Genomic DNA, 25,578 nt, shown 5'->3' on the forward strand with positions numbered 1-25,578 from the left:
CCACTGTCAAAACAAGAGTCTTGTATTGATTTTGGCCCCAGTGAGGAGTAGGGGGTAGTGGGTGAAGATAGAAATTTAGTCCAGATATTTGCTATAACAGCCAAAGTCCTACCTTAAAACATGCCTGTCAAGGGACACATCTGAAAACATGTGAGAAAGCACAAGTATAAACTTCTACCAGAGCCCTACTCTAGATGTTTCCTAAATGCTGACCTTAGTGCTGAAGTTTGGAATTTTCCTAAGCAAAGCTGGAATCATATGTTCATCACATGACTCCAGAGGAAGCAGCGCTGAGAGCCCCAGCTCAAGCCCAGTGGGAACAGGGTGGCTCTGACCAAATAGGATGAGTGGGACCCTTGGAGTCGCACACACAGGATCTGTTTTCCTCCCAAATCCACCGACAAATGCTCTGGCCAGGGCACCCCCAGGGTGCCAGACCCGTACCCTCGGCAAAGCCTCATGAGACAGTGCCACAGCCACCACTCTGAAGGTAGCCACAAGGCCACGCTGCAGGAGTGACTCCCAGTCCCCTGCCCTGGAGGACTGCAGTGCTCTGTCACTTGAAAACATTGTTGTCATCATCTGGGAAACAGAGGAATAATCACATGTTTCTGATATCTCTGTTTACAACTAAATTTCCAAGTCCTCCCAGAAAACATCTCTTGGGAACATTTCTGTAAGCATAGCTTAGCTGGAAAACCTTGGGCTCTGGCTTGGAGATTACAGCAAATCCATCTCACGTGGTTCACAGTGAACTGGGAACAAGTGACAGCTTGGGGCTCAGCTGAGAGCTCAAACAGGGGAAGGGGAGAGAAAGTGAGAACATCCTCAGATACACTTATCTGGTCACAGACCCCTATTTTTGCACATCCTAAGTTCATCTCTGTACACACATGGCAAGTATTCTCAATCAAAAACCACTCAAGTCTATGGCAAGACTTCCCCCCTCAACTCTGCTGCCACTGGACTTGGCCCCAGGCAATCCCTCTGATTATGCCAAGCCAAGTTACTTACATTAAACCCTTATTCCAGGATCAGACCTGCTGCAATTGTCACTACTGCAGGAGAATTCCTAGTTATGTTTGAATTTTAATATCTCAACAAAAAGGAGAGTTTGTGATCCTTAAAGTAGTGTTCCCTGCTCAGGGTTTGAAAGATACTCTTCATGTTTCCAGTATGGGTGGAAGTAAGATTTACAATATCCTTAAACTGTCCACTTCCCTGCCTTTAAGTGCCTGGGATTTATGAATGATGCAGTACATGACTGCACCCCAGACCACCATTCCTCAGAACCCTCACAGCTTGGGAACTTCCATCTCACCCCACCTGCTTGGGGGACACATGGAAACATTTCTTCCAAGTTTCCAAAAGGTGGAATGGAGAGACTACAGAGTTCACAGCAGCTGATGTGTCAGTCAGTGAACGGTGGCTGAAACCCAAAGTCCTTGGGTTCCAACTTGAGGTGCTCCTAAGCGGTTGGAAGCAGCACCCTTGCACCCATGGTGTGCCAGCACCTCACCTTCCCCTCCAGCCAACACTGTCAAGTACAGGTCTTTCTCCTATGCTGTCCATGACAGAGAAGAAAACTTGTCTTCCAAATACCTCATACCATCCCTGCCCTTTGGAATGGGTCTCTCCTGTACCACATCATGCCATCCTCTATATGGAGACATATCTAACTCATCAGTATTTCTATTCACCATTTCTCTCCAGCCAGGCCCAAAGGATGGTCCAGAAGGACAGAAAACCCTGCACAAGGTCCCAAAGCACTTGGCCAGGCCATGGGATTTCACTGCACTCCACACAGGGCTGCTGTATCAGCCCATGGACAAAGGGTTTAGAGCCCATTGCCTGTGCCCACCTCCATCCCAGGCAGATTCTGGGTGCCATGCAGACTGCAAGACAGCCACAGGTGTGAGGCACAGGACTGGCAGAGGTGACAGGACTCTGCAATTCCCTGGCTGTGGAAGATCAACCTTGCCCCTCTACCAAGCAGTTCAAGATCTAAACCTGAAAAGCAGAGCAATAAAGGACCACATATAACATGAAACCTCAAGTTTCACCCAGCTCTCTTCCCAGAGAACTGCAAATATTTGCAGTGTTTTATCCAATATCCCTCCGTGTTTGCCCAGTGCCCAAAGACAAACAGGTCACGTACACTTAAGATATAAAGATTTCATAAGACTTCAGCACAAACACCAGCGAGGCACTGTTGCCACAGGGAAACAATCTGCATCTATGAGCAGCCAGGGACCCAGGCTGCCGCTGTCACAGCAAGCTCCTGTGCCCACCTGTCACTGTCCCCTTGCCAGTCCCAGGGATGGATGTTCAGATGTTCAGTTTGTCCATGTCAATGCCCACTCTCCCCACAGCCAACAGAAGCCACCCCAGAGGACTGAGGGCACAGTCATGGCTGGAGTGCACTTTCAGGAGGTGAGGTTTGCAGCAAACACCTCCGGGAGCCTCTTCCAAAACCTCCCCAAATGCCAGATGACAGCACGTTCTCGAGCTCTTTTGCACTGGGCAATGACACAAGGGGCTGTGACCCTCATGTTCAGTTTGTGTGGCAGCACTCCAGAGCCAGGTCTGTATCTCCACACAGGCGGGCAATCCATCACCAACAGCAAAATCTGTTCCCTCTACATGCTCCTTTTTCTGCTCTGTTTCTCCTAGAAATGCTCCTGACCAATCCTAGTAGCCCGATTTCCTAGCTTTGTCTCCCTCTCCCCCACAGCCTGTTTTCAATCATGTGTTAAAAGGGCAAGTAATGCAGAAACAAATCTGCACTAAAGGTCAGGCAGCTTCCCCCACCCTGCAAGGCTGAAGAAAAGCCCCTCTGGCTCCAGCAGAGCAGAGTCCCTGTTCTACCCCTCGCCATCTCTCCCTCCCCAAGCTCAGCCCCAAAACAGCTGGGCAAGACCAGGGCCAGATGAGTTATGGCCAAGAACTGGGTGCTACCAGCCCATGTCATAACCACACTGGGAGATGTCACTCCAGAATATCACCATTACAGTTCTGAACTGTTTCTCTGTTTCCTGGACATTATGAGCTCCCAAAACTGCCCAACAGCATCACATCAGCACCAGGATTCTGTGCTGCTCCAGCCTCACCTCGAGTTCCGGGGGCAGTTTTGGGTGCCACAATATCAGAAGGACCTAAACAGGAAAACATTCAAAGAAGGGACGTGAGGATGGTGAAGGATCTGGAGGCACCATATGAGGAGCAGCTGAGGGCTTTAGGAAGGGACTGAGGTCAGACTTCATCAGGGTCTGCAGCTTCCTCTCAAGGGGGAAGCTCTGATCTCTGCTCTCTGTGACCAGGGACAGGACCCAGGAAAGAGCTGGAGCTGTGCCAGGGGAGGGTCAGGCTGGATATCAAGGAAAGGCTCTTCCCCAGAGGGTGCTGGCACTGCCCAGGCTCCCCAGGGAATGGGCACAGCCCCGAGGCTGCCAGAGCTCCAGGAGTGTTTGGACAGCGCTGCCAGGGATGCTCAGGGTGGGATTGTTGGGGGTCTGTGCAGGGCCAGGGGTTGCACTCTATGATCCAGGATTGGATGATGTGCCCAGTCCATCTAAGAGCACTTTGTTGAAGAAGCAGCTGCTATGGCAGTCCCTTTCAGCATCTCCTCTGCTACACAGGATCACTGTCATTCCAGAGACAGCAACTGACCACAAAAATAAAGAGCAAGGGCACTGCTGCCAACCCTTCTGTTTCTCCAAATCCCTCTTGTGGGCTGAGAAGATAGCAAGTTTACCCTTAAGGCCTGCCCTTCTCCCCAGTAAATTTGCTCTTCCCAGACAGAAACCCCTCAGACCCAGGTAACATAGCTGCCAGATAGAGGCAGAAAACAGGAATGCTGGATGGTGACCACGGTGAAGCCCCTGCCAGTCCCTGCACTGTGAGATAAGGAGCTGGGAACAGCACGACCAAATGTTCCCACCAGAGCAGGGGACTGCTGGGAGCAGGGCCATCGACATCAATCCGGAAGGGCAGGCTTGGATCTACATTCAGAGACACCCGTGTGTCCCCACATCTTGGGAGCACACAGGGAAAGGAAGCTTGGCTGCTTTCTCCCCCTTCTCAGAAGATTTGGCTTCATCTGAAGTCAGCCTTGCAAGGTCAACGCTCTGGCAGGGACTGGAAAACTTCTGAGTTGATATCTGCTGTTTTAATTTTAAAACATTGCAGGACTGGCTCAAATATTAAATCCAGTTGTTCCCTGGTACTCAGCGCCCCCCAAGCTGGGGACAAGGAGCAGAATGAAGACCCCCATATATTGCATAAGAGGAAAGAGTCAGCAAAATGCTGCAGCACTCAGACACTCAAAAGTTTCTGATGCTGAATGGGATCCACCCAAGGGTGCTGAAGAGCTCATTGAACCACTTCCCATCATTTACCAGCAATCCTGGCTCGCCCAGCTGCCTGGAGGTGCCAGTGTGATGCTCATCCACAAGAAGGGTTGGAAGGAGAATCTGGGGAAGCATAGGACTGCCAGTCTGACCTCGGTGCAGGGGAAGTTCATGGAGCAGATCATCCTGGGGCAACCACATGGCATGTTCAGGACAACCAGGGAATCAGGGCCAGCCCACACAAGCTCATGAAAGGCAGGGCCTGGTTGAGCAACCTGACCTCCTTCTGTGACAGGGTGATCCCTTCAGCTGATGAGAGAAAAAGTCTGTGGATGTGTCTAACTGGAATAAAGCCTTTGTTTCCCACAGCATTCTCCTGGGGAAAGTGGCTTGTTCGTGGCTTGGACAGGGGCACTGTTTGCCGGGTGAAAAATGGACTGGATGGCTGTCTTGAGTTGCAATGCAAGATGTAACCAAAAGTGTGTACTCTACAGCCATCTGTTAAAACCAGCTGGGGCAGTGTTCTTTATCTCTTCTTTATCTCTTCCACGACCCATCCTCCCTCCACGGGACATCTGCTGTTCATAGGCCACTGAGGCCTATGCATGACTGATAAAATTACATCATCCCATGGGAGATGCTCCACCCAGGGGAGGAACCCAGCATTCCCACCTGGATAAAACCTGAGACTTGGAACACCATTACAGCCTGTTTGCACTGGATTCCCAGAAGAAGAGCAGACCCATCTTACCGCCACTGCACCTTTAGAGGAAAACTACACCCTCCTACAGGACCATTGCTCAACAGAACCACATCTGTCATTTCAGGAGGACTTCACTGGACTGCTACCAACATCCTGACCAAGAGGGTGTTAGGCTGAATTCTGACTCTCTCAGTGTTCTCTTTTTTGTTTGCTTGCCTTTTTTTTTTTTACTACTACTACATTTTTATTTTTAATATTCCTAGTAAAGAACTGTTATTCCTATTCCCATGTCTTTGCCTAAAATCCCCTTAATTTCAAAATTTTAATAATTTGGAGGGAGGGGGTTTACATTCTCCATTCCAAGGGAAGCTCCAGCTTTCCCTGGCAGACACCTGTCTTTCCAAACCAAGACAATGGCCGGGCCCAGAGGGGTGGGGAACAAAGCTCCATCCAGCTGGCAGCCAGTCACCAGTGGTGTTTCCCAGGGCTCAGTGTTAGGGCCAGATCTGCTCCAGATCTTTGATGAGCTGGCCAAGAGGGTCAAGAGCACCCTCAGATCGCAGGTGACACCAAGCTGGGCAGGGTATTGATCTGCTGAAGGGCAAGAAGACTCTGTAGAGGGATCTGAACATGCTGCACCCATGGTCCAATGCCCCTGTATGAAGATCCAGCAAGGCTCAGTGCCTGCCTGCACTTGGCTCACAACAGCCCCATGGGATGCTCCAAGACTGGAACACAGTGGCTGGAATGTGTCCAGTGGGAAAGGCCCTGGGGGTGCTGGTCAAATGGTGCAGCTGAATGAGACAGGAGTGCCCAGGTGGGCAAGAAGGACAGTGGTACTTGGCTTACACCAAGTGCAGTGACCATTCCCCTGCACCGGGCACTGCTGAGGCACTGCAGATCCTGAGGTCATGCATGACTTGCCTGTGCTCCCTGGGTGTTACACAAGGAAAGACTGCCCAGGAAAGATGAAGCTCTGTTCAAACACACAACCACAAACTCAAATTACCACCTCCAAGGGCAAACCCAAAGCCACAAGATGAGTTTTGTCCCCAGAACTCCCTCCAAGATGAAATGACACAATATCTTGCACTAAACCTGTGGATCCTGCTGCATTCCCCTTGGAGTGGCAGCAGCAGAGCCCCCCTCAGTGCACACCCACACACAGAGACCAGACCAGCTTCACCACCCTTGTGGCTCAGGGTGTATTTGCACATTTTTTTCATATTATCTATGTTTACCCAATTCATTTCACTACAATGAGAGAAAAGCTGGAAAGCTATATTACGCTGCAGAAGCAAGAGTGTTTAAAAAAGATCAAAGGTCCATCATTTAAAATTAATTAATTCAAGCTTGAACTATTACATAAATTAAAAACTAAAACCACACACAAGAATATACTCCTTTCCAAGTAATTTTCAAGAACCTCTAGTGCTGCAAGATAAGGTAATGGCACATTCCATTAATTTGCAGGATGCACAGTGGAGGTTAACCTCCACTTAATTAGAACTAATTGTAATTTTGCAGGAATAGGGCAAGCACACATTGTAAGAGATCCTCTTGACATTACACCTAACAGGGAGGGAACAGAGCTCTTTATGCCACCTCTCCCTACACACACATCATCCCTCTGCAGCCCTCTGTGCAGGCTCAGCTGGAAGAGCAGAGGCATTTCACAAGGGACCACAGCCACCAAGGCAATATACAGAAGAAAGCATAGGATTTCACTTCCACAGCATCCCTGCTATGGGCAAAGGAATGGCACATGGACACTTAAACAGCAGAGCCACTGGAGGAAGGGATGCAGAGAGCTGAAGGACTAGACTGACATCAAGTAACACGCAAAGAGCACACAAAGTCACGGAGGAAAACCAGCACTGAGCCGCACTGGAGTTGTGCCACATGTTGCAAGGTGTGACAGCTCAAGAGGATGTGGAAGGCCCAGCCTTGGACAGCCCTTCCAAGCAGCCTGTGGAGCAGGGTGAAATCCCACTGCCCACCTTCCTCCCACCCAACAAGGCTTGGAGCTGGATCTGCATCTGCCAGCACTCCCACAGCTCCAGGGTGGCCAGGTCCAGTCACAGTGTGAGCCCTCAGCTGTTCCACACATGGCCCTTTTGCTCGGCTCTTCCAAGCTCACTGCTCCCTGAGCACAAGGTAAATCCCCTCCCCATGAGCTTCACTGTGAGTCCTCACCCACCAAACCAGCCCTGGCCAGGGGCCAGGACCTGACTCGGAGCTTGGGAAGGCTCCTGGCACCGTCGTGCGCCACCAGCTTCACCACCAGCCCTGCTCGAGTCTTCCCCCACCAGCTCTGCCTCTTCCCCAGCCTGGCCCAGCTCCCAGAACAGCTCCATGCACACTTCTGGTCTAACCTATGCAAAAAGAAACCACACTATGGGATGGCCTCCAGCTCCATTAACTCAAATTTATGCAAACCATAATTCAAAGGGAGTTAAAGACATCCACCCTAAAATTTTAAAAATTTGCCTAAATCATCCTAAAAGACTCCAATTCCTGTTCTGCCCGAAGCTTCTCCGCAAGTGAAAGGAATTGCTGCAGGGTCACGGGGGCTGCACTTCTTCCACCTGGGCCAATGCCACCCCTGAAGCCCCCAGGAGCCATGGGGACACTCACATCTGCCTTCCCTGGGGACTAGCACCCACCTGAGACGCTGCCCAAAGCACCAACCCAGCCTGTTTTCACAGGACACAGCTGAGGTTTCACTCACACCCACTGGAGGGAGAGGAAGGACCAGATCCTGGAAATCAGAGATCCCTCTCTGGGGCAGTTATGATAAACCTGCCCACGAAGGCGTTGGAATGAGATGACCTTTAAGGTCTGTTCCAACCCAAACAAGTCTGTGGTTCTATGAAACACCGATTCCCCATGTGTGGCACAGCCCAGGCACTGCCCAGCAGCTGCCAGCCCAGGGACCGTGCCCTGCACACAGCACATGTGCCCATTTGCTTTTTACCACCTTTAACCTGAACTCCTCACCCCCCAGCACTGCTAATGACACCTCTTGCCACCACCAAGCCAAGTAAAGCAGTGACTTCATCGCAGCTTCCTTCACCTAAATTGTCTCAGGAGACCCCACTGCTGCTTTCCAGCGGGCGCAGCATCCTCCCCACGCAGCTGCACGCCCCCACTTCCTTCCTCTGCACGGACCTCTGCCTTGCATCCACCCCCTGGGCCCAGGCTTTAACCTCCAGCTCGCCTGTGTGCTCCAGGACAACTCAAACCAGTCAGTGACTGGGACCCCTCCCTGGGGCCCTCCTCTCCAGTGCTTTCACACACAGCAAGAAGCTTCCCGAGGCTCCCCAGGGTCGATGGGGCTGATCAAAAGCCAAGCTGAGCTCCTGGGGAGAACAGGCAAGGCAGGATCCTCACCAGCTCAGGTTCAAGCCCAAGCACAGGCAGCAGTAGCATCACCACTCTCTGCCCTGAGCTCAGAAATGTCTCTGAGGATAAGGCAGAGGCACATTTGCACCCAAACCCCTTTGTCCATCCCCCAAAAAACATGGGATGGCATCAGCATGCCGAGGTGGCGAAGCACAATCAGTCAGGGAAAAAAAACGCCTGCAACATTGATAAAAACCTGGAAATATTTTGGAAAGAGATGCTCTGAATCCTTTTATTCTGTTTTTCTGTGAGGCACAGCAAAAATAAGGTGCTTGAACTAATTTTATTTAAAATTTTTTGAAGCACCACCGTTGCTCAGTCAGCTCCACTAGACAGACACTCCCCAGCACTATCCCCAGCAAGCTAAGGACATTTCTGAGGGTTCCTCTGGCTGTGACCAGCGCCCAGCAAGTACAATTAAAGTAAATCTAGTTTGCAAACAATAGTACATTGCTTTCAGAGTCATCTGGTTGCTTTTACCAAGTCTGTGTTCCCAGCCCTAAACTAATCCGTCAATGAAAGCATCTCCGTCGATTTTGAGGGACTTTAGCCCAGCACACAAATTATAACATCCACTTGCCCTCTAACAGGCCAGCACTGCAGGCCAGAACTGTTCTTTAGACCATGCTTTTGTCCTCAAAACACTCCCCATGCTTCAACCAGGCTGCTGTCTTTCACAGAGCCAAGGAATAGTGGGAAGGGACCTTTAGGATGATCTTATTCCACCCGCTGCCCTGAGGAGAGACACCTTCCATTATCCCAGGTTGCTCCAAGCCCCATGCAACCTGGCCTTCCACGGATCCAGGGGCAGCCACAGCTTCTCTGGGCACCCTGTGCCAGGACCTCTCCACCCTCCCAGGGAACAATTCCTTCCCAATATCCCATCCATCCCTGCCCTCTGGCAGTGGAAGCCATCCCCCTTGTCCCAAGTCCCTCTCCAGCTCTCCTGGAGCCCCTTTAGGCCCTGGAAGGGCTCTGAGCTCTCCCTGGAGCTGTCTGTTCTCCAGACTGCCTGATAGAGCCAGCTCCCCAGCTCTATCAGCACTTGGGATGCTCCTTAAGAGCAGAAGGGGCACAGTTTCAATCAACCCAAAACCGACCACAGTACCACACATGGTGTTGGTTACTTCAGATTTTCTAAATTTTTAGGTTTGATAAGTTGGAACAGCTCTATTTCCCCCTTAATTGGTGCAATTGTTTTTAACCTTGCTCCTGGAGCGGCGTTGCCATGGCTACCCCGCACAAGCCTGGGCGAGCGAGGTGTATTTTTAGAATTGCCAAAATACACGTCTCTAACAGAGCTTTTCTGGACAGAGCTCTCCTTGTTCCATGACACAGGAATTAAGGGTATTCAATGGAATTAAAATGTGGGAAATTCAAAACAGATTAAGAGAGAGGCCCACACTGCAGCTGGTGCATGGCTCGAGTCCCCACACTCAGGATGGGGCCTGGAGGCAGGGCTGGGGCATGGCAGAGGCTGCAGCCTCCCCAGGGCCACAGGACAGGGTGGGTGAGCTGAGTGACCTTGTGCTGCCACAGATGGACATGGGCTCTGTGGGACAGCAAGGAGGAGTTGGGCCCATTGGGCTGTTCCTTAGGAGAGCTGATGAGCCTGAGAGCTCAAGGCTGGGGGATAAACACAGGTGACATTGTGGGGGGTGTCAATAGACCACCTGCTCAGGGCGAAGTAGTTGAGACACTCTGGCAAATGGTAGAGGTCTCGTGTTTGCACATCCTGATCCTCACGGGATTTCAGCAACCCAAATACGTGCTGGAGGAACTCCACAGTGGGACTCAAGCAAGTCAAGTGGTTTCTGGGGAGCTCTGGTGACAGCTCCCTAACACAGGAGAGAGGGACAGAGGGAAGAGACACTCTGCTGGGATGAGGAAGAACTGGTCAGGGATGTGAAGGCTTTGAGCAGTCTTGGCTGAAGTGCCCGTAAGGTGGGGGGACACTGACAGAGCAGCAGACCCAGCAAGGCCCCTGTGTACTCCTGACAAGTGACACTTCACTGGTCACGGACAGGCAGACAGGCAAACCCTAAGGTGCAGTGATCCAGCCCTCAGACTGCCCCGGCTCTGACACTCCTGGCACCCCTCCAAGAGTCACTGCCCAGCAGTAGCTCCCTCAGCTTTTGGGGAGAAAACACATCTGAGCTGAGCCATAAGGAAATATGAGGAAGGAAATGGAAAGTATAGCAAGGATTAACACCATTTTAGCTGAAGTCAGCAAGTGGATTAAGGGGAGGGATAGCTGGGGGCTCCAGCATAAACCCGTCCTTTTACAGGAAAGAACCACTTAAAAAGAAACTGCTGAGCTGTGGCACTGTGAGCCTGACCCAGGTTCCTGCAAGGACCCATTAAGGACAAGGGAGAGCACAACCAAAAGGAGGCCACAGTCCCAGCAAGAGCCATTCCCTGCTCCAACTCCACGATGCTGCAGCTCTGCTATCCCTGCACTGCACTCCCAGGGAGCTGCCAGGCAGATGCTGGAGAGGAACCAAAGAACATTTCACCTCCAGCATGGGTGGGATGGTTGAGCTCAGCCTAATTTTTGATCAGAAGCTGCACTCTGACTCATTTTACAGGTACAGGACTAGTGAGAGAGATCAAGGGCACAGTAGGTCCTGTGGTCTGGCAGCCTATCCTGACTCCCCTGAGTGATGCACAGAAGGTCTCCATCACCACAGCTCTTCTACTGCTGGGCAGCAGCATGCAAAAGCCACATGCACAACCATCACACCTGTAAGGGAAAGCACGGCCTGCTGACAATCACTCCTCCTGAGCCAGGGCACCACCAGAGCAGTGGCTCTCAGCACCCAGTCCATCCATCCTGGTGGCCACAGGCTGTCTTTTCAGGAAAACACCAATGACATCAGGAAAAACAAAACAAAAAATAAAGAGAAGATTCTAGAGGTACAAATACCCAGGAGTGAATCTTCTGGTTTAGAGAGCAGCTGTATTTGAGAGCTCCTGGGGTGTCAAAAATTTGCATAGACTACAGAAAGGAATAGTTCAGAGAGACATTTACATGCTGTAAGTTGAATAGGATCATAAACATGAAGACAACAGCAGAGTCCAAAGATGTTCCTGCTGCTAATGCCTCTATGAGCCCCCCTCTGGACATGCTTTCCAGAGGAGCTGTGCTATGGACCATGACCATTCCTGGCTGAAGCTGGGCTCTGCCAGTATCACTCCAGGGGCACTGTGCAGCTGGAAAGATGCCCTCTCAAAAATCTGCACAATTCATTTCAGAGTCAGAGCAGTCTGCCAGCAGCTCTAGTCATGCTGTCCCATCCCTTTCACAAGGACACGAGTAATTATTGTGCACTCTAGCTACTAAAACTGATTAGAGCAAAACAAACTAATTTTGTTCCAAGGCAATGATCTGACCTCATTAATGATGGTAGTAATGTGCTAACAATATTTTTTTCTTACCCAGCGATGTCTTTCATTAGCGCTCAAGCTGTTTTGTAAAGGAGCTTAGTACATTTCTATAAACTCATTTGCATTGCAGGAGGAAATCCAAGCCAACACCCGCATATCCAGAGGCTGTTCCCTGGGAAGCAGTCTGGATTGAGAGCATGGAAAAACATCACCCTGCAGCCGGGAACAATACCCCGGTGTGCGGAACAGCCCTCCCTTCCCTGCCTCTTCAAAGCAGACACCAGGACAAGCTGCTACATCCCAGCCACGGCAGATCTGCCAGACCTGCACAGCAGGTCAGCTCCTCCTCCATCACAAGCCTACATCTCATCTCTTCTTTGTGAATGAAGAGAACAACTCTGGACATCCAGACTCACTCGAAGGGCCCACAGAAATTTGACACATTTCACACCACAGGTATTAACCTCAGGAAACACCCTGTGTGTGGAGCTGAGCAGCAGCTCCCTAAAGTTCTCACACCTCTCCTCCTACGATGCATTAGCCACTAAACAGAGCTACCAGCTGTCCTTGAGTCAGTCTAATCTCCTGCACGAGGGACCAGCACACCAGCAAGGATCCTTCCCAAGTATTTCCATGAAGAGCTACCTTTCCAAATGATGTTTTACCCTTTGCCCTCTGTGTACTTACAGACATCCCGGGGACATTCAGCATGTACCAGCTTCAGAGCAAGCTGCCCCAGCAAGGGCATCTCTCCTTATGCCCGAGAAAGAAGCTGGCATCTGTCAGGTTTCAGGGACAAAGCAGAGGGAAGACTCCCTGAGCAGCACCCTAAGGGCTGGACAGGGATCCTGCTGCTCGGGAGAGTGGCTGGGATCCCAGCGGGCAGCAGGAGGCACTTTGGGAAGACGGCTGTGGCACAGGGAGGGCTTAAACACTTCTCACTTAGAATCACCTGCAGTCAGGGCCTGATTTAACTCACGCTGTCACAGAGTCACCTGCTCACCGGGCTGTGCTTCAGCACCTCAGGCACCTGCACTACACAGCTCCCACTCCAAGGCCAAGCCTTCCTAGCTCGATGGGCCCACGACGCCTCAGGTCATCAGGGCAGAGAGGCCACCTATAAGGGGGCACGAGAGCGAGGGGTGGATCTAACCACGGACAGCATTTCTCAGGTTATCCATGACTGTGGGACGTGTGCTGCAATCAAGCAGGCCAAGCGAGTGAAGCCCCTATGGTGTGGTGGGCGGTGGTCCAAATACAGGTATGGGGATGCCTGGCAAATTGACCACATCACCCTGCCCCAGACATGCCAAGGCAAGCACTACGTGCTGACCATTTCCCCTACACTCGGAACAGCAGGGACAAAAAGACCTCAAGATAGTGCTGCCACATAACACCCCCATCCCCCAGCCGTCTTTCCCCCTGCCCTGTAGCCAAAAGCCTCTGAGCACTTGCTAATCACTAATTAACAAGATCCTATAGCTCTGCTTTTGAGGAGGGCTGGGAAATCACTTCTCCCCATCTCAGAGATAAGGAAAAACCAGCACAAAAGGAGATGACGCTCTTTGAGGTCCCCACAGACTTGTCTGGAGTTCAGCAGTTCAACCCACCTGGCCTTACAGGGCTGCACTAGGAGTGCTGCCTGCATCTGCTGTGAGGTGACAGGGGTTTGTGGCCATGTGCCTTACAGTTCCCAGCCAAGGCTCAAACACAGGTCAAATGCATTTAAAGAAAGGATTAGTCCAGTTTCCCCTCTGCACTGTTAGAAAGGGATGTTTGTGCAGCAAAATAGCAAAGAGATCCCACCTAAGAAGCTCAGTCACAGCCAGAGGGCAACTGCTCTCTTCTCATGGAACCGGCACAGCACTATAGGGCAGGGGGGAGCTTCATGTGAAAGCAGAACTCACATCCCAGGGACTTCTGGGCTCTCTTATGCAGGCACACATTCTTAGCACTCTATGAAATATTAAAAGCAAGACAGGCAGCTGCCCTGCCTGACTCTTACCAGTTTGGCTGACGTGTGTGGGCAGCTCTCACAGTGTCACTCGCGATGCTCCAAGAGGCAAAGTCACCCTCTGCCAGCCAAGGCTGCTGCAGACACGGGCCCAGAGCACCTCGAAGGGATGTCCCCAGATACTTCCTGTAAACAAACACAGACCAAAACTGGGTGTTAGACTAGTTACACATCCCTAGAACCAGGCTGGATACTGGCACCACTGTGACATGCAGGCACACAAAGAACGTTCCTCTGAATGCTCTGTAACCCATGGCAGCTGGGGAAAACCGGGGCAAGGTCATAGGCAGGTTTCCTCCCCTCTTCTGGAAGGAGGCTTATAAATGCTAACCCCAAAGCACCCAGAACAGGGACAGCCCGGCACAACATCCCCAGGAAGCTAGAAGAACAGCAAGGGGAGAGATGACAGCTCAGAGGCAACTGTCTTGATGCACACAGAGCAACACTGGAGCTGCCAGAACTCTGCTCAGCACAGCAGGATCAGACCCCAATTGGCACTACCCATGGGGACATCAGCAAGGGAGCCCTGCAGACCAAGGTGCTCAGGACCAAGCAGTCCTCAGCCTCCCTCATTTTAGCATTCCTTTTTTCCCTTTAGGTTACTTTTCAAGTAAGTCTGTATAAGTCTGGAAGCCTTTGTGCTTTGGTGTCTCTCCAGGAGCTTCACAGCCATCAAAAGAAAACACTTCTACTGAATTGTCCCTGCTCCCCTTTTCAACTCCCTGTCATGCAGACACCAAATCTGAGGCAGAGCAGCTCAGCCCAGGACCCGAGCCTTGTTTCACACTAAATTTGGTCTGCCAGACATCCAAAAAAGGATCACATCAGTCATTCTGCTTCAGAGCTGGTTTCTCAATGGAAAATTACATTTCCTACATGTAGCTAATGCATGAAAAGCTTTGAAAGGTCAAAAAATGAAGCCATCAATTTATCACAAGAAATAACTTCCTATTAAAGCTGCTGAAAGCCTGGGCTCCCCAGTGCAAATACTCCACCTAGAGCCAGCTGTGCCAGCCCTCCTTGTCCAGGGCTGCCAGCACCAGCAGGTGACTCGGCACTGCCACTACAGCCCAATGGGGCCATGCCCACAGCCAGCGCCACCAAACAGCAGCCATGGCTCTGAAGGGGACCCAAGCAGACTTTTGGTGGGACAACCTCCCCTGACTGTGCAGGGGGTCTTGGCAGAGAGGACCCTCACTACCCAACCCCCCCCCCCCCCCACAAAAAAAGGGACCTGTGCTCTTGCACTGCCTTTCCTTTGGGCACCATCCTGGAGAGAGGTCACCCATGAGGTGATCCCAGCCAGCAACATCCTGTCCCTCTGTCCTTAGGGACAATGTGTGGCTGAGCAAAGCACGGGTGCAAGTGCATAGCATGAAAGAGTTGGGATGGCACCAGAGCTCCCAGACACACTGCCAACACTTCCTTCTGAAAGGGAGGAGCAAGGGAGCCTGAGGGTTGGAGCCACACAGGATCCTCTCCCACCCAGTAGCTGAAGGGGAGCAAAGACCACAGTAACCCAGGTTCCACCTGAGCAACTGCATCCAGCTCACCCTGTAACCCTGTAACTCTGCCAGGACAATTCAGTGCCACTGAAATGGCACTGCTGTTCCCCTACCCTGTGTCCATCCTCCAGCTCTGTGGTTGTTCCTCATACCTTTTTGCATCCCCCCAAAAAAACCAAGCAGTGCCAGCCAAGGCAGGATTTGGTCCCTGTGCTCTCATTCTGGCCCAGTGAGACACAGATCAAGTGTTTCACAGAGAAGTGAGAGACTCCTGCAGCTGAGCAGGGCAGACACGGAATACAGGAATGCAACAACACGATCATGGAGTTGCCCAGGGCCAGGAGCCACAGGGATTGGCACTTGTCCCTTCCTGCCTTAGGGCTGCAGCAAACAGGCTGTGGCATCCCAGAGCCTCAGCAGGACACGGCATCCCTCACCTGCCACAGCTCACCACAGAGATGTCATTTGACATCTCAACTTTTGAGCTGGGTAAAACTTGAAGCAAGCTGGAAGGGGACTGCAAGATCAGGCTGGAGAGCATGCAGGCTGCAAGGAGTAGAACCTCCACCCCAAGCTGAGCACAGCTCTGGTGGCCCTTGCTGCCATCCCGGTGGTGGGGGAGCTGCCAACACACATTTCTCCTTTTGGGACAGAAACGGCCCCACAGGGAGCAGCTGCCTCAGCACTGCTGCACCTGAGAGCAGCCAGGCCCTGCCACAGTGCCCCACGGCTGTCCCCACGTCCTTGCCACCTCCTGCTGCTAGGAGCCAGGACAGACAGGGCTCTTGGTTACACTTTGGCTCAGCTTCCCCACAAGGAACATCCTCTGCAGCTCTGTCTGCAGACACTGCCTGGGATTCCCCACTCTGCTGCTGGCTCCAGACACTCGGGCTCTGCCCCAGCCCTGCACTGCTCCGGTGCCATTCCCGATGCCACCAGTGCTGCACATGGACAGCAGGGGCAGGAATTACTGCAGCTGAGCTCTGTGCAAATGGTGATAATGTGCCCTCCTAAAAAATTAAAACCTTTGAGATGACAAGAAGAGTGTTTGCTCTTGAGTTATGATTCGCTGGAGGTAAAGGGCTAAGAATTGACATTCCCATTGCCATAATGACCGCCATGCTGGAGAGAACATCTGACCCCTCTCTGCCCACTGTTCTAATCATCCTGGAGGAACACACAGGATGTTGGCACTGAGTTCCCTCCCAAATGAACACCCCAAGTTCTCCATGAACATCACAGCAGGTGCCACTGGAAAAAGTTGTGATAGCTCCTGGCATTGCACAAGGATGGACATGCCTCACCCCAATGAGGCTGCTCTCCAGAAAGGGACACAAATTTCTCTGCAGGGCTCTGCCTCTTTGGGGAACAACCTCACCAAGAGCATTTGCTATATTCCTACACCAGAAAAGACCATCCCAGACTGACGCTGCTCCAGGGTGCAAACAGGAATGGAATGTAGGTTCCCTGGGGATGGGAATCATTTGAACAATTGCTGTCAGCATAAAAAGAGATGTGGACTTTCACTTAGCAGAAGGGGGGCAGGAAGATCTATACTCATCTAACTAATTCATCCAACTATTATGAGAAATGTCAACTTTTCATAACTTTAGATGAGACAAGTCACTTTAAAAAAGATTTATCAATTAAGCCCAGCTTTGCTGAGGTGAAAGCTGTAAAAGTCAACCTTCAGGTACCCAGGGACAGGCTGGGATAGGAAATTTCCTACCTCTATTTTAGAGAAGAAAAACTGTTATTCAGCAAGTTCTGAACGTCTCAAAATGCAGGACAACTTCCAGCGATCACAGGGGAGTTCTCAGTGCCACAATAAAATTAATTCAGGGAAATAAAGCAGAACAGCCAGCCTCAGAGCATGATACCACTGGAGACAGCTCAGGCTTAAGAAGCACAAAGTAAATTTCCCTGGGTTTAAATATTTTTGAGGTTACTGTTTTATAGGTAAAATATTTATGATAAAGAAGGAAGACAAATTGCCCTCGCCTTATTTCACTGCTGGAATTGCCAGTTAAGAGCAAAAACAGTGCCCTTAGGGGGGAACATAACAAGGAGTGAGTTCTTGAGCACCAGACTGCATCACTCCCTTTTGAAGGGGAATATACAGGAAAGCTGAGCATGAGACAAACACACACTGGTCCTTCACTTGCAGATGTTCCAGTGGTGTAAACATGCATCCAGCCAACCCAAGGACCAACTCCAACTTGCCCACCCCCACACTGAAGCATCCTGCTGACTCTGGGCCTCAGGAATCAATGCCCAGCACTCACCCTCCTCTGTATTTATTTCTATAAAACACACACAACTTGTTGCTCATATTCAAGAATAATCTGTTCAGCGAGCACATCTGCACATGCTGTATTCTCAGGGAAACAATTTCTGCTGGTTTGGCTGGCTGAACTTCAATGCCACCTGTACGAGAAATTCCCCTGTTCCCCTATTCTCACACAAACCTGAAGAAATCCAGCTTTCACCAACAGAGGAGAAAAAATCAGAGCTGCTCCACATAGTGACAACCCATGGCTGCAGGAGCCAGGACACCAGCCAGCAGGCTGGGAAGCAAACAGCCCGCTGCAGGCATCGCCGCTTCCCTGGAGATCACATATTGTATGGAAATCTCGAAAGTAAAGGAGAAAAGCCCTAGTGGTGGAATGAACCTGCCTCGGGGCACACACCATGGACCGGGATTACTGCGGGAACCGCTGTTCAAGAGAGCAAATCTTCTCCGAAACCAAGGCAGCAACAGAGACAACGAAATCGTCCTTAAAAGTGAAAACCAGCTAAGGAAAACAGGCGCTGGCGGCAGAGCAGCTCCAGGGCAGCACCGCCAGGCAGGCTCTATTCACGCGAAAGGACTGAAATCGAACAGCAAAACAGCATTGCAAGAGCATGAAGTAATCCCACCCCTGCAGTTCGTGTTTTCCTACCCAATTAGCTACTCCAAGTGTAAGAGGGAAAAGGGAAAGGAAAAAAAAATTCAAACGTGCTGCAAAGCCAGGAGATGTTTTGCAACTGCCGGGCTCCTGCAGCAGAGCCCTGCACTCCCGCAGCCGCGGGCGAGGCGGGGGGACGCACGAGGAACGAAGGAGAGGAGGGGGAAAGGGAAGAGGGAAGAAGGGAGAGAAGCCCGCTCACTTGCTCCGCCGTCCCTCGGGCCCGTCTGCGGCGCAGCCGGACCGCACGCCCGGGATGCAGCCCCGCTACCGCCGGCAGGGAGGGCAACGGGCTCTGGCCGGGGCCCGGGGGAGGAAGCGGGCGATGGGGGCGGCCCCGGAGCCACCCCCGCCCGCCGCACGGCCCAGCTCAGCCCGCCCCGCCCTGGGATGCTCGGCGGCCGCGGGGGACGGGATGGAGCCGCCCGAGGCGGGAGCGCGCAGTCCCGGGGAGCCGGTGCATTCCCCCGGGAGCCGGTGTGTGCCCCCGGGAGCCGGTGTGTGTCCCGGGGAGCCGGTGCATTCCCCCGGGAGCCGGTGTGTGTCCCCGGGAGCCGGTGTGTGTCCCAGGGAGCCGGTGTGTGTCCCCGGGAGCCGGTGTGTGTCCCAGGGAGCCGGTGTGTGCCCCCGGGAGCCGGTGTGTGTCCCCGGGAGCCGGTGTGTGCCCCCGGGAGCCGGTGTGTGTCCCGGGGAGCCGGTGCATTCCCCTGGGAGCCGGTGTGTGTCCCCGGGAGCCGGTGCCTGTCCCCGGGCCTGGCCGGGGCTTCCGCCCCACGGGGACAGCGGCGCTTACCGTGGCTCAGCCGGGACAGGAACGCGCTGCTCCGTTGCAGTTCGTTCCGAGTTTTACAAAACCGGTTTGAAATCACTGTTTAGAGCGCTGGGAAAAAGCAGGGAGCGGCAAAGCCCCCGAGCCTGCTGGAGGGCAAGGGAAGTGCTCGGAGCAGCTCCGAACCGCTCTGGGCATGGGCACAGGGGCAGCCCCTCCGCACCCCGCCCGCGCTTCCCGCTGGAAATCGTCCTGTGGTTTTTCTTAGTTCTTAAGTGGTTCCAACCGCAGAGCCTGGAGACATCTGCTAGAGCAGGATGCCTGGAGAAAGTGAAATGCTGTCCCAGGCTAGATGTTAATTTTAAATCGTGCAAACCCACAGTGCTCGTGAACAGAGGCAGGATGCTGCGGGCTCTGGGCTGCGGGCAGGACACACACTGCTCCGCAAGCTCACGTGTGAGGTCTCCTTGCATCAAAGCAGGAGCCAGACCCGTGTTTTTGGTGGCTTGGAGATTCCTGCTACCCTCAAAGAAAACAGAGGATCAAGGGGTCACACTGTTTTGCCATCACTACAAACTCCTCTTTGAGAGTGGCTGCTCCTCCCTGTGCTCCCTCCACCCCTGCTGATCATTTCATTTCCCCCTCCACCGCTTGTCCTGCTTTCCACTGGTGAGGCAGCTGGAGCTGGTAATGCCTCCTAGCTGGAGCCTGGAGCCCCCAGCCCGCTGCAACCATCTGTCAGCTGGGGGCATCTGCAACCCCAACCCAGCCTGCCACACTGCCCACATGCACTGAGGCCAGGGAGTGCAGACAGCTATGGTGGGTTTAGGAAAGTGCTTTTGTGCCCGCTGTGTGCTGGGGCTGCACATCCCTGTGTGCCAGTGTCGTGGGGAGCAGCTCCATCACCTGCCCCAATGACAGACCCCTGCCACCACCACTTCCCTGCAGCTCAGTACTGCAGTGCAGAACTACAGCGAGCTGCAGGTTGCTCTCTATTCCTGCTGTGATGCCCCAGACCTGTGCACAGAGATGCAGATTGAAGCAGGGTCAGGGCCTCTTTGTGCAGACTCATCAGCCAGCCCAAAAATTGGCTTTGTCCATTTGCTGGGGCTAGATAGGGTTTTCTCAGAGATCTCCAGCTGCATGGGCAGTGCAGGGTGAGCTGGAAACCATGGGAGGTTATGGACACAATGTCCCCCTGGTGTTAAGTCCAGAAGACACCATATACACCTCTGTTAAATTCAGGCAGGGAGCTGTATTTCCTTGTTCTTCCCATTGGTATTTTATGCACATCCACCTGCCATGCTGCAGAGCCACAGAACACTTAATTTCAGTCAAAAAATTCTAAGAACACTCACACTGTGGTGATGTGTATCAGCAGCCTCTGCTGCCAGCCCAAGGTTTATGAGACCGCCCCTCATTAGCAAGATTTGGAGGTTAAAGCTTCTGCGATTTACCCATGGAGATGAATGTGCTGATGGGCAGCACAAGCAGTGTCTGTGAAACCCTGTGTTAGCATGAAGCTTTTTACTAGGAATAGCTGGGCCTCATCAGTCTGTCTCTGAAACAGCATCACCTTCTTTCTTCACATTTGGCAAAATATAAGCACACAGAGTAAAACCTGTGAGTTAATTGGGGGAAAATATACTGTGGGATGAAGAAAGAGACACCACAGTGAAATGGTCTGCTAAGGATGGCAAATGCATTTTTCTTTGTGTGATTAGACAGAAAAAATCTTATGAAAAGCCCATGTCTGGCAGAGGACCTGTGGCTCTGAGCTCCCAAGCTGAAATGCTTGAGGCATGCTCTGGAAAAGGAAGGAAAACACTTTCCCTCTCAGTCAGGAGCACCCTTGATGCAAAGCATCAGCACCAAGGAAAGCTGGTGCGGTGGAAGTGACTCCTTGCAGGGGCTCGGGCTGAGCAGCTGCTCTGGAGAGGCTGAGCCTGAGCCTTCACAGTGCACAGAGTACAGCTGCTGACCCACACAGCAACTAATGGTCACAGGGTGTAAAGAGGAGGGGGCTGAAAGGCTTTTCTGGGAGCATTTCACAGCCCTTGGGACATGCTTTGCCCCACTAGAGCAGAGCAAAGTGCAGGTGCTGCTCCTCTGGAGGGCCTCTGCCCCACGCACTCCTGATGCTGCACAGCCATGGGGAGGAGGATGCCATGAGGGGAATGGTACTGGGCACCCCCAGCTGCCCAGTCTGGAGGTCCAGAATGTGGATTTCCTGAAAGCCAGGCAATGCACAGATCTCAAGGCAAGTGAAAGGAACACAAGGAATACTGATGGGCTTTTCAGCTTAATTGATTTTAGATTGCATCAAATATTCCTACTCAATGAATATTCCCATTCGATAGGACCATGGAGATGCTTTGAGGGCTGGCGACCCTCACCCACAAAGCCAGGCTGAGAGCTGCGCTGTTCAGCCTGGAGAAGAGAAGGTTCCAGGACACCTTACAGCCCCTTTCAGTGCCTAAAGGGGCTCTAAGCTAGCTGGACAGAGACTTTGGACAAGGCCATGGAGTGCCAGGGCAATGGGAAATGATAGAGGACAGGATTAGATGGGATATTGGGAAGGAATTTTTCCCTGTGAAGTTGGTGAGGCCCTGGTGTAGGCTGCCCAGAGAAGCTGTGGCTGCTCCTGGATCCCTGGCAGTGTCCAAGGCCAGGCTGGATGGGCTTTGGAGCAATCTGGGATGGTGGAAGGTGTCCCTGCCCATGGCAGGGGGTGGAATGAGATGAACTTTAAGGTGTCTTCCAACCCAAACCATTCCATGATCCTGTGATTCACCACTCTGCCTTAGCAAGGAGTAAAGGCCGCTGCAAAGGGCTGACATGGTGTCCTGAGCATCCTTCTCCCTCCAGTCAGTGACTGCCACTGCCCCCAGTCTGGCCCATCATGGCTGGCTTTGCTTCCCTTCTCCTGTGCAGGCTAAACCCCACCACGTCTGTGTGGGGGCACGTCAGACCCCAGCCAGCGAGGGCTCACGTGGCCGTGTCTGACCACAGATCAGAGCCAGCTGGGCTGTAGAGGCTGGGGAGTCAGTTGAGTCCACCCCCCTCGGAGCAGCAAGCTGGTGTGCAGTTGGGATTCTTCCATTGTGTCAGGGTGCTGTCTCAGATAACTCCATGGGGCTGAAAACCCTCACCTCATTGGGACAAAACTCAGCTCATTCTGAGTTACTCTTCTAAACCTTAAGAAATCTGAAGTCATTTGAGTAGAACCAATTCCACTGGACATCATGAATCTGTATTCAAATATTGATGGAGCTTAATTGGCTTAATTTATTGAATTGGTTTAATAAAACCAGTTAATCTGGTTTAACTGCTATATAAAATAAGTCTTGTTTGAATGTATTATGTGTCTCAGTTTTACAAGCCTCTGCAGCAATCCCTCATCACACTGTTCCTATTTTAGATTGATTCTCCAGACAGTTGGACAAAGTGTCTCTTAACCTCCCTCCAGGCAGCTCTAAATCTGCCATGGAACAGTGGGTTACCAGAAAAATGAACTATAATTAACACTGAACATCTCTCACTTTCCAGTCCTCCATAAGCTTATGAAGAGCAATGATCCCAGGATGGCAGGGCAGCCTCATGGACAAGTCTCCCGGAGTGAGTTGCTTTTCCAGGGTCAAGACATCAGCTGTGCTTTAAAGTCCCTGTCTGTGTGGTGAGTGAGGCTGACAACACCAACACCAACACCAACACCAACACCAACACCGGCACTGCATGCCTGAGGCCAAACCCTTCCCTGGCAGTTCAGCTCCAAGGAGCCTGGTGCATGTGCACTCCTGTTTGTCTATCCTGCTTCATTCATGGTGTTGGTGACCCTGGCCTGGGATTGCAGATGAGACAATGACAAATCCCCCTGTTTAACACACCTGCTTCATTTCTGGGACACTTGCTGGGCCCTATCTTCTGCTCATCAGTGATTGCATCTTTCCTACAAGGGCTCCTTCCTATAAACTATGTTTATGTTTATGTGTCTATAAAGCATAAACCATGTTTATGTTTATGTTTGTCTATGGTTTGAGACCCAGCTATAAAACCTCGTCTAACTCCTCTCTTAATTCACAGGCTTCCAGTTCCAGCACAGCTAACGAGCAGGATGTATAATGAAGGCAGCTCTTAATGAGCTGACACAAGATGCAGCGTTGGATCATACTTGCTTTGAAAAGCACTGATCAAAGCCCTGTGCTTTCTGGTTGGAGAGCATGATTAACAAGAATTTCTAAAAAGTCAAGTTTGGGTTGATTAAAAATGCCATCTGACATCTCAGGAGTGTTGTGATGTCTCGTGATCTGTTGCACAGATACAGCATAAACTCAGCATGGTGTCCCTCCTCCCCACGCAGGAGAAGGGCTTCTGCTCCTTTCCCAGCAGGCTCAATCCCTTGGGTTTCAGGGTGATGGATCTGCCCCAGGAGGGCCCACAGGGTTGTGGGACCATCCCTCTGTGGGCAGCAGACGCTCAAGGTTCTCGTGCTGCCCCACTTGCAGGGAGGTATGGCACATCTGGTGCATCCCCACATCTGGTGGGGATGGAGGTGTCTGATGCCATCAGCAGCAAAGTGAAGAGCCTGCTCCAAGAAAGCAGACAGTCTTTAGAGTGGTTTGGGAGATTCCTGCCTCAGGGGAAGAGAAATGATAGGAATGAGAGCTGCTGAATCCTTTTCAATCTTCAGCCAGGTCAAGGCAGTTCTCTGGGCCTGAACTCTTGAGTTTCTTGCCAGGCCACAGACTCCCAGGTTATGTCCAAGCCATTAACTCCCAGGGTCTACTCCTGTCCCCGGCAACTCACAGGGACAATCCCCTTTATCCCCCCTTAATCCCCCCTTTCTGGACTCCCACTTCACCTTGAGATCCTCCTGCTTGTCTCCTCAGCCATCTGAGGTCTAGAATACACAAACACAGGCGTTTGACCAAACAGTCCCCAACTAAAACCCATGCAACAAATTTCTAAGCACGGCACTGTGCTTCCATGACTGTCAGGGAGAGGGAGCCTCTGGAGAAAGTCACAGGCACCTGAAAGCACCACTCTGTTCATCTGTTCTGCTTCAGGAAAAGAGCCATGGCTTCGGCTGGTCCCCTCCTATCTTCAGCTCAAGCTAAAGTTTATTTCACCCGACAAAAGTAAATTCTTTATTCCCAGTTTCTATTACTTCTCGCCCGCTCTATCCACACCCTGGTCCAGCTTGCAGGAGAGCAGAGTCTTTTCCCAGGTGATCTTATTGTCAGGGGAACATGGTCCCCTACAAACCACATCACCACAGTCACAATTACCTCGTATCTGGAGCTTTTGAATTGAATGGAGGCCATGGCCACTCAACCCCTGTAGAAAGAGAACTACAGAACAACTTAGTCTGCTCAAATCAGAGATAAAAACCTGAAAACAAAGGTTGTAAAACAGCTTCCTGGCACCTGATTAGTGAGTGGCATTCCTGCCTATGGCAGGGCAGGGTTGGAACAAGATGAAATTTAAGATCCCTTCCAGATTAAATGATTCTGTGATTCTACAATAAAGCACAGGAGGATGTTTTGGGGGCATCAGGGGCTCTGAGCCACCCATCAGCAGTTCTGCACTGATTCTTGGACTCCTCTCACCTTACAGGAGCTGGACCAGACCCTTCTTCATTCAGGCCAAAGTTGGGTTCAGCCCTAATCAAGATAAAAACCTAATTCACAGGGAATTCACCTTGTATTTTTATAGACGGATGTGATGCAGATCCTATGATGCCTTCTGGAATTAGGTATCTGATTTATTATTATGGAAACAAAACCTCTTCAAAGTTTCTGTGGTCTTCCAGAGTGTTAGGCATGATCAAACTGCCTGGGAAAATTAGGAGGTTATGGAAGATGGTCTCCATGGCTGGCCTGTTTTTAAAAAGCTGACTTATAAAAGCCATAGCTGCTGATTAGGGCACAGCACCTCTGATGGCTCATATTCAGTCTTTGCTTCAAAGCTCAGAGGAGAATTGAAACAACTTTTTCCTCTGCAGGCTTATCTGGCTCCCTGCTAGGAACCATCAATCTCCTCTGCTGATGGCTGAGTTCTTGTCTTTGGGTCAGACAGAAACTCAAGCACTCGGTGGAGATGTTATCAGAGTGTGGAGCTGCTCAAGAGGGAGAACTCCTGCCTTAGGCAGATAACATGGTATGGAAACAATGACCCTTCCTAGATGATCTCGGTGCTCACCACTAATATTTTTCCCAGAGATGAGGCATTAAAATGATGATACAAGAAAGGGAATTTTATTTCTATGGCACCAAAAATAGTAGATGGGGATTTTTTTTTTCTGAAAAAATCTGAGAGCTGGACCTGTCTGATAGTGCTGACATTCTCCACAAGGATGAGAAATGGAAGGTGATTTTAGTAGAAATATCGTCAGTGAAGGAAAGGATGAACAGATACATGAGTTAGAAACTGAGTGTGAGATACAAGGAGAAATCAGAAGCCCTTCCAGAGATTATATGCATGTGTTTGCACATCAAG

General features: G+C 51.5%; 1 protein-coding gene across 1 annotated transcript in view; it reads right to left on the reverse strand.

Moving 5' to 3' along the window:
• Window positions 1–18,620, reverse strand: part of LOC134559682 (ankyrin repeat and fibronectin type-III domain-containing protein 1-like) — a 247,861-nt gene extending 229,241 nt beyond the window's left edge. Inside the window, exons 1-2 of the mRNA XM_063414712.1 lie at window positions 18,514–18,620; window positions 13,850–13,984 (exon numbers count right to left, since the gene is read on the reverse strand). The gene's annotated coding sequence lies outside the window, so the exon portion shown is untranslated. The remainder of the gene's footprint in view (window positions 1–13,849; window positions 13,985–18,513) is intronic.
• Window positions 18,621–25,578: the final 6,958 nt, after the last annotated feature.

This window comes from Prinia subflava, chromosome 17 (assembly GCF_021018805.1).
Source record: "Prinia subflava isolate CZ2003 ecotype Zambia chromosome 17, Cam_Psub_1.2, whole genome shotgun sequence".
In the NCBI taxonomy this organism is placed as follows: Eukaryota; Metazoa; Chordata; class Aves; order Passeriformes; family Cisticolidae; genus Prinia; species Prinia subflava.